Source organism: Suricata suricatta, chromosome 2, assembly GCF_006229205.1.
Source record: "Suricata suricatta isolate VVHF042 chromosome 2, meerkat_22Aug2017_6uvM2_HiC, whole genome shotgun sequence".
Lineage (NCBI taxonomy): Eukaryota > Metazoa > Chordata > Mammalia > Carnivora > Herpestidae > Suricata > Suricata suricatta.
The window spans coordinates 1,100,879-1,109,389 of NC_043701.1; positions in this window are offsets into that span (position 1 = coordinate 1,100,879).

An 8,511-nucleotide genomic window follows, 5' to 3' on the forward strand; every position below is an offset into this window, starting at 1 on the left:
CCCCCGGCCTCCTCTGGGACCCAGAGCAATGCCCCCTCCCTCCTCGTCTGCCCACCCCCACCCCCACATCGGCGCGGGCCCAGCGCTGGCGCCAGCTGCCCCGAGCCCTGGCCCGTGGCCCCACGCCTCACATGGCAGGGACGCACCTGCCCTCCGCCCCCGGCACAGGCTCCGTCCGCGGCAGCCGAGGGCTGAGGAGGGGAGAACCGCAGGCTCTCACATCGTGGGCACCCCGTCCCCCCCACCCCCGGGTCCCGATGCCGAAGCTGGCGTCCCGGCTGGACACGGTGTGGTTTATTCATGGGGACTTGGCGTCGCTGGGTTCCAGGGCCGTCCCTGAATTCTGGCTTGTCAGCACGTCCCAGCCCAGGTAGAGACGGCCGTGTCCTGCCCGCACATCGGGGTGAATCTGAGCAGCACGGGGGCGCTGCCTGGCTCTCGGAGCAGGCTCATTAAACGCCGGGCTGCCGGGTGCACGCAGCGGTCACACTGCAGATGAAAACACTTGACGCGAGAGGGGCCTGTGGCCCCCGTGGCCCTGCATCTCTGGATGGCTGACCGTCTGCCTACAGAGTCTCCTGCGGACGTTTTCCGGGGCACACACTTCCTCGAGTGGCTCATCACTGCAGGGGTGGGGGTGGCCGACAGGAGGGTCGGAGGACAGTCATCCTTGGGGTTCTGTTAGAGATTAGTGAGCAGCCGGTGCGCCCGCTGGGAGCCTCTGACCAGTGTGCGTGGGAGCCCGTCACACTCACGCGTGAGGCCGGGGCCCCACCTCCCCACGGTGGCCGCCACAGGAGCCTGTCCCTCCGGGCGCAGGGACCCGCCGTCGGTCGAGGTAGGGGCCACAGGTGCTCTCGCAGAGGCCGGGCGTCTGCTGTGGAGACACCAGATCTGAGCATCGGGCCCGGTGGACTCTCGGCGCCCTGGAAGGGGTGTCATAGGCAGGTGGCAGTTAATCTGTAGCCAGACCACGTGTGACAGCCAGACGCTGGAGGAGCAGAACAAACGGAAGGATGTTTCCGTCTTGAGGATGACTTTTATGAGCCCTACTTGGCTTGTCATTGAATTGTGACTGTGGCCGGTGGTACGTCTCGGGGACGAAGCATATGTCTGCAGGTGATTGTATTGCATCCTCTGGTTTATGAGCCTCCAGGTCCCACGGAGGGAGTCCCCACACCAGCCGCCTTTCTGCCTGACCTTAAGTGTAGAAGACTAAATTGCTTGAAAGCGTGTAAGGAGAGGCCGCTTTGGACTGCACTTGTGCGGTTTCACGAGACTCAGGGCACACGTGAGGTGTGCCCGGCTCCAGTCATTCCCAGCGGGGACTGGCGGGGACGGCCACCCGTGGGCTCGGCTGCGGACCACCCAGCTCCATTTTCATCTCCACCCCATCTTCCGGGAACCGCAGCTGAATCCTGGGGTTCTACACAACCGCTACCTCAGCGGTGTCTGGACGGGCAGGGGAGGGGCTGGGTCTCTGCGACCGACAGAAGGAGACCCGCTCGTCGGGGAAGGGGGAGAAGCGTCACTTGATGGGGAAACAGGCATTTCTGCACCAGGAATGGAGTTGGGAAACGTGTGCCGCAAGCACGTGACCTCGGGGACGGACCAGCCCTCGGAGCCCTGCTGCACTGTCCGTTCCCTCGGCTCCTGGAGCACGTGCGGGCTTCTCCTGGAGAAGTTTGTTTTTGAGAATAAAAGTTAAAGGCATTAGACCTCCCGATACTTCGGCTTTGAGGCTGCGTAGACGTCTGCCTCTTGGATCGGCCAGAGGAACCGCTGTCCACGGCTGTCACTCACACCGGTGAGACGACCACTCCTTCCGGAACTCCTGTTCAGTGCGGCGGTCTGGAACCCGTCTCCAAACGTGTTCGGGAGCGCAGGGACGAGGTCGGCGAGCACGAGTTCCGAGGAGTCTGCCTGTCAATCAGTGCGCGTCCACGCGGGGGAGGCTCCGTCCCCGGGAGCTCGGAGCATGGCCCGCGCGGTGCCCGACTGCTTGAGGCCGCGTGTCTGGACGTGCGATGGCACGTGCGTCCTGGGGGAGGGGCGGCGGTGCCCACGGCCCAAGCAGCGCCAGCCCCGCCCTCCCCGCTTCGGGTCGCTGCGCCTCCCGTCCCACGTCCCCACGTCCGGAGCGGGAGGACCCCACCCCCACCCCGCGTGACCGCACTCGCTCCGGGGGATGAAGCTGCTCCAGGTGTGCCTGCACCTCGCTTCCAAACTGACGGGACTCTGCTCCAGAAGGAACAGACCAGAAGCCTGAGCCCCACGGCGCCAGCCGCGGGGCTCCGCCGCCCGCGCCGTCCCAGGAGGCGCGACCCGCGGGGATGGGGACCACTCTGGGCCTCGCCTTCTCTCCCTCCCTCCGTGAGGGCCCCGCGAGAGGGCCGTGGACCGCAGCTGCCGGAGCGGGCTGGGACCCCGCAGAGGCCGCATGCGGCCCCGCGCCACGACGCGGGGGTGAGAACGCGCCACTCCGCCGGGACCACTGTCTGCACTCCTGCTGCTGAGCGACAGGTCCTCGAGGACGGCTTCAGCCGTCGTCCGAAACCCGCATGCCCCTCGCTCCCCAGGAAGTGAGGGTGGAGCACACGTGGCAGAGGTAACAAAGTAACGACTCGGACCCACCGCCGCGCCGGCTTCCGGTTCATCAGCGGCCGTTCCTCGGGTGGACCCGGGAGGTTACCGCCATTTGGCGCCCACTTCCAGATGAGGAAACAGGGCACAAGTGACCACTCGCCTGCGCCGCGGAACCGGGCACACCCGGGGCCCGAAGCCTTCATCCGAAGCACCGCACTGAGTCGCCTCCGGGCCCCCACGCGTGAGCAGCGTGCCAGGACGTCCTCCATGTGCAGCGTTGAAAATGCAAGAAAAATGAGCACACTGGTCACCTTCACCCCACACAGGCCCGCAGTAGAAATTCCACTGGGAAAAATCTCCCTGGGCTTCACACCAGGGGGTTGTCAGCGGGCCCTGGCCCTTAGGGATGGCGGTTTGGGAGCTGCTGTGTTCGCCTACTTCACTTCTATGGTGACAGGAAATGTGGCTTTGAGAAGACAGTTCTGGCCAGTAGCCGTGTGCAAGTGTGTGAGTTTGCCTGTGTGCTGGCGTGTGTGTGTATGCGTGTGTGTGCCTGTGTGCTGGCATGTGTGCAAGTGTGTGTGGCCGTGTGCTGGTGAGTGTGCATGTACGTGTGTGTGCCCACGTGCAAGTGTGCTGGCATGTGTGTGTACGTGTGTGTGCCCGTGTGCTGGTGTATGTGCATGTATGTGTGCGCTGGTGTGTGTGCCCGTGTGCAAGTGTGTGCATGTGCGTGTGTGCTGGCGTGTGCGCGTGTACGTGTGTGTGGCCGTGTGCTCGTGTATGTGTGTGTATGTGTGTGCATGTGTGCCCGTGTGCAAGTGTGTTTGCACGTGTGTGCTGGTGTCTGTGCATGTATCTGTGTGTGCCCATGTGCAAGTGTATGTGTATGTGTGCTGGCGTGTGTGTACATGTACGTGCGTGTGTGCTGACATGTGTGTATGTGTGTGTGCCTGTGTGCTGGTGTCTGTGCATGTACGTGTGTGTGCCCGTGTGCAAATTTGTGCATGCGCGTGTGCTGGTGTGTGTGCAAAGTATGTGCCTATGTGCTGGCATTTGTGTACATGTGTATGCCCGTGTGCTGGCATGTATACGTGTGTGTGCCCGTGTGCTGGCATGTGTGTACGTGTGTGTGCGTGTGTGCATGTACATGTGTGCCCGTCTGCATATAAGTGTGTGTGTGATGTGTGTGCATGTATGTGTGTGTGTACCTGTGTAGTGGTGTGTGTGCATGTATGCGTGTGTGCCTGTGTGATATGGTGTGTGCATATATATGTGTGTGCTTATGTGATGGCGTGTCTGCATATAAGTCTGTGTGCCTGCATGCTGGCATGTGTGCGTGTATATGTGTGTGTGATGGCATTTGTGCATATACATGTATGCCTGTGTAATGGTGTGTGTGCATGTCCGTGTGTGTGCCTGTGTGCTGGCGTGTGTGCATGTACATGTGTGTGCCCATGTGATAGTGTGTGTGTGTATATGTGTGTGCCCATGTGATGGTGTGTGTGCATGTACGTGTGTGTGCCTGTGTGCTGGCATGTGTGCATATATGTATGTGTGCCCATGTGCTGGCATGTGTGCATATGTGTGTGTCCATGTGATGCTGTGTGTGCATGTGTGTTTATGTGCCCGTGTGATGGCATGTGTACATATGTGTGTGTGTGCCCGTGTGATGGCGTGTGTGCATATATGTTTGTGTGTGCCTGTGTGCTGGCGTGTGTGCATATGTGTGACAGGACTACAAATCTGGACGATCATATACACTGAAGGCAAGGGTCTCGGCGTTGGGTTCGGGTGAATGAAAGACAGAGCCGAAAGGCACAGCCCGTGCTCCCGCACCACCAACAAGGGCAGACCGTGTGCAGAGCTGAGCAGCAGGGGTGCCCAGGCAGCGTGACGGCATGCGTGGCTGGCTGGCAAAGGGGAGCCAGCCTGCGACGGAAATCAGGAAGCGGTGGTGGCAGTGAGTCCATGGACGGAGGGAGGGACTCCGCAGAGCGAGGGCCACCTCCGTCAGCCCAGGCAGGGACCAGGAGTAAGGGCCAAGCCACAGATGGAAAGTAACAGGGGTGAATGGTGGAGGGCAAGGGTAGAGAAGCCTCCAGCCTCACCCGAACCTGCATACATTCAGGTCAGAGAGGCTGTTGTCATGGAAACCAAGAAGCCCCACAGAGGAAACGGAGCTGGTGGTATCGGAGCTGGGACCCAGCAAGGTCTCCCCTCCTGCCGCGGCCCCTGGAGACCCGCCCACACCCCCCACCTTGGTCCTGACTGACCGTGTTCCAGGCCTCGCTCTTGTGACGCGTCCTTTCAAGGTACATTCTTAATGGGAGGAAGCGATCTTTCTTTACAGGTTGATTTCATTTTTTAAAATGCTCAGAGCCGTCGGAGATAAGGATGATGAAACAGGGAGTGATCGGTTAAATCACAGAGTTTAGGGGAACCGGAAGTAAAAAATCATTAGGAAATATAAGACTAGATTTCTAGTTTTGTTCGAGCATATTCCAGATAGTTCTAAATGGGAATTTCAGGTATGAGGAGAAAGGCTGAAGCGAGCGTGTCTGGACTGAGAGGCATCCGGATAGATGTCCCTGCATTTTAAAGGCGGTGCCAGCGCGCCAGAGCATAGGCCTGGATGCGTCTAACTGAGGGTGATTTTGTGCCGCGCCTGCCGAGAGGCGGCACCCGTCGGGCTGCGTCGATAGAGGAGACCTGTTTTTGTTCACTCGGCTGTTTGGGAGCTCTGGGTGCATGCATGCGGGGTTCCGAGGCGCCCCTGCCGCGGTTCCCAGAGAGCCGTCGCTGACCCGGAGCCTCCCGGGGTCGCTCCACGTGTGTCAGAACCGGCCGCTCCAAACACTCATGTCCCCTTTAGATCTAAACGCGCCTACGTGTATTTGCAGCACAAAATCGGAAAACGCGCCGCGTGGTGCCGCCGGGGCCCGAGGCCCGCCAGCCCGGGCTCGGCCGCGGGAGCGGGTGCCCTGAGCAGGCGACGCGGGCTGTGTGGTCGCCAGATGAACGTGGGTGCACTGTGCTCCTACTTTTAATTCCAAACCAATTTAAGCAACAAAGCGGTTTCCCAACAATTACGTGGACCCGTGGCGTGCGAGTGACCGGCGGACGGGCAGCTTTTGGCTGAAAAACGGAGCAAACCTGGGATTCTCTGCAGCGCGATTTTGTTTCCTGTCAGCTGGGGGTGACGGCAAAGTTAGATTCTCGTTCACGAAGTAAGTCCTTCGTGAGGAATTTTAGCTCCGTTGTGTAAATAAAACCTAAGCAGAAACACACTATATACACACACACACTATACTGAGCACCAACTATGAAATATGTATTTTATAGCATTCTTTTGTAAATAAGGTTAGCTCTTGACAAAGAAGTAGACTGAAAGTGCTCCGCCTCCTAGATTCCGGACCGGAGGGTCAGCCTGGAGCCGACCGTGGGGGACGTGTGTCCCGCCGCCACGCAGCGCTGCTCGCCGGCTGCTCCCGGAGGAGCCCGACAGCAGGCAGGCAGCACTGAGTCTGGTGCCTTTCTGGTTCTTACAGGAATTGCAGTTTCAAAGTTCGACAAGGATGGCTGAACATCCCTACACATTTGTGAACCCATCTTTCAGGAATAAACTTTTGGTGAAATACATTTTTTTTTCATAAAACGGTTCCACATCAAGCCATTGGAGAGGCTATCAGCTCTGTTACGTGAAAAAAAAAGTTCCCATCTGGACTTTAAAACTTCTAGGCCACGTTGAATAGGCGCCAACAGGAGAACAAATAATGAAGGCTCAGTAATGCCGGTAATTATTTTTCAAAACCAAAAAAAATGACTTGTATTTTTCTGTTTCGGGTACAGAGGTCACATTTTTTTCTTGACATAAAGTAAAATAGTTGAACCAATAATTTTACTATTTCTCAAATCCATTTGAAAGCGAGGATAACAGTTTTATAGGAGCATCTTAAAGCTGGTAACGTAAGGAATGCAGGGAAACCTCGTGTAAAGATTCTCCCAGGGGGTGAATCTGAGGTCCCCGCCTCCAGCAGGAGAAAGTGTGGGTCCCCCTGGCTCCAGAAATGTAGGCCCTGCTCCCCACGTGGATGCATCTCCCTTCAGGATGGAGCAGGACTTGTCATTCAAGTTCAAGGCCTTTAAAGTACTGTCCTTGAAAACTGCTGTTTATTGACAATTAACGGATTTCAGCTTAGAGTCCTCGGTCCGGAGACTGTGCAAGGGTCACTGTGTCTCCCCTGGAGGCTGACCAGTTAAAACGTCTTTGCTTTTCAAAGTCCACTCATGGGTCTTCTTGAAATGTTATTTTCTTTAACATTTAACGATGCATGAAAATACCACATACACATAACTACAAGATTCAAAGGATCAAACTTCATTGTTATAATTTAAATTCATTTTTATAAATGATTCATACATCAAAAAGATTTTCAGTAGATTTTACATGCTAGGACTACAAATTAGTGCTTTATTTTTAAGACAAAATTGGTTTAGATTTTCTGAAATCAACCGGGTGTCCCAGAGGTGGTTTTTTACCCTTTTCTATCTAATATCACTTAAAATTCCCAAAATTTGGGGTGTCATTTTGCTGTAGAATAACCATGCTTCCCATGACAGTCTTTCTCCATTTTATTTAAAAATACATTTTCTTTGCTAATAATTTAGAACATTGGAAATTTTTCCTAATCACTTAAACATATGATATATAATAGTTTGGGGTTTCTTGCATTGAAAATGAGATTCTTATCACAGAACATTAGGTTTTACACATAACAAATGTGAACTGCTCTTTGGAAGAACTATTAGCAGGATCAACACATCCTTTCAGACTATTTATATTGTTTAGATGGTTTGAAGATCTTGGGGGATTTTACGTCCCCTGTATTTTTTATCAGTGGCCAAACAGTCCTGACTTCCCTATGAATAATGTACCCATTTATGACATGTAAATGACTTCCACCAACGTGCCTCTCCACAGCATTTTGCATCATGTTTAAAAGTTTTCTCTGTAAATGTCACTGAAATCGAAAATTGAAATTTAGTATTAAATGAGGTCTAAGCTCTCGTGACAAAAAAAAATACCCATCTAATATCATTTACTCTTCAAGATATTAGCTGAATGAATCAAGTCTTACATTATTGAAAAGACACTTTGCTAAAGTATTTTCAAGAATTAAAAGACACATTTTTCCTGCCCTGGAAATAAGAAAGGATTTTAAAGGAAAATAGAATGAAAATCTGGTGGATTAATTTATCAGTTTCTGAAACAGGGGACTGAACGGATCAGCACCTAAAATACAAACACGTTCTTTTAATGAATTCCCTGGGCAATCCGTTTATCTTTAAGCTCGGAGCCGAGGGTTAAACAGGCATGGAGGTGGACCAAAGAGGGGGTGAGGGGGGAGGGAGGGGGGAAGGAGGGGGCGAGGTGACAGACCCAAAAAGAATAGACTCTGTGTACCCCAAGGTGTCAGCGAGGAAATACACTTTTCTGCCCACGAAAACCGGTGCCAGGAGTCTGAGGCCCATCTAAGCACTGAGAAAGTGACCAGAAGGGAACCGGGTGGTATCACCGCCCCGCACCCCCTTTCTTTCTGAAAGCGCTAGAAAGACAGGTCCTACAATTCACATTCAATCGGAACGTGGCGCTTTGATGTTGGAAGTGAAACCTTTGGGACCAGTGAAACAGTACCTGCCTAAATAAAACAAATGTATCTGTTTACTTCTTTATTACGTCATATCATGTTTGTAAGGAAACAAAACCTCTCTCTGCCTTTGAGCTGCGCGCCCGCGTCCCCCGGGGCCGCCGACCCTCTGCCGCCCTCCCGGGACCCCGGGCCACGCGGCCAGGCATCTCCTCCGGCTGCGGTAGAGCCGGGCGGCCGCGTGGGGTCCCCGCCACCTCGGCGACCGAGGAGC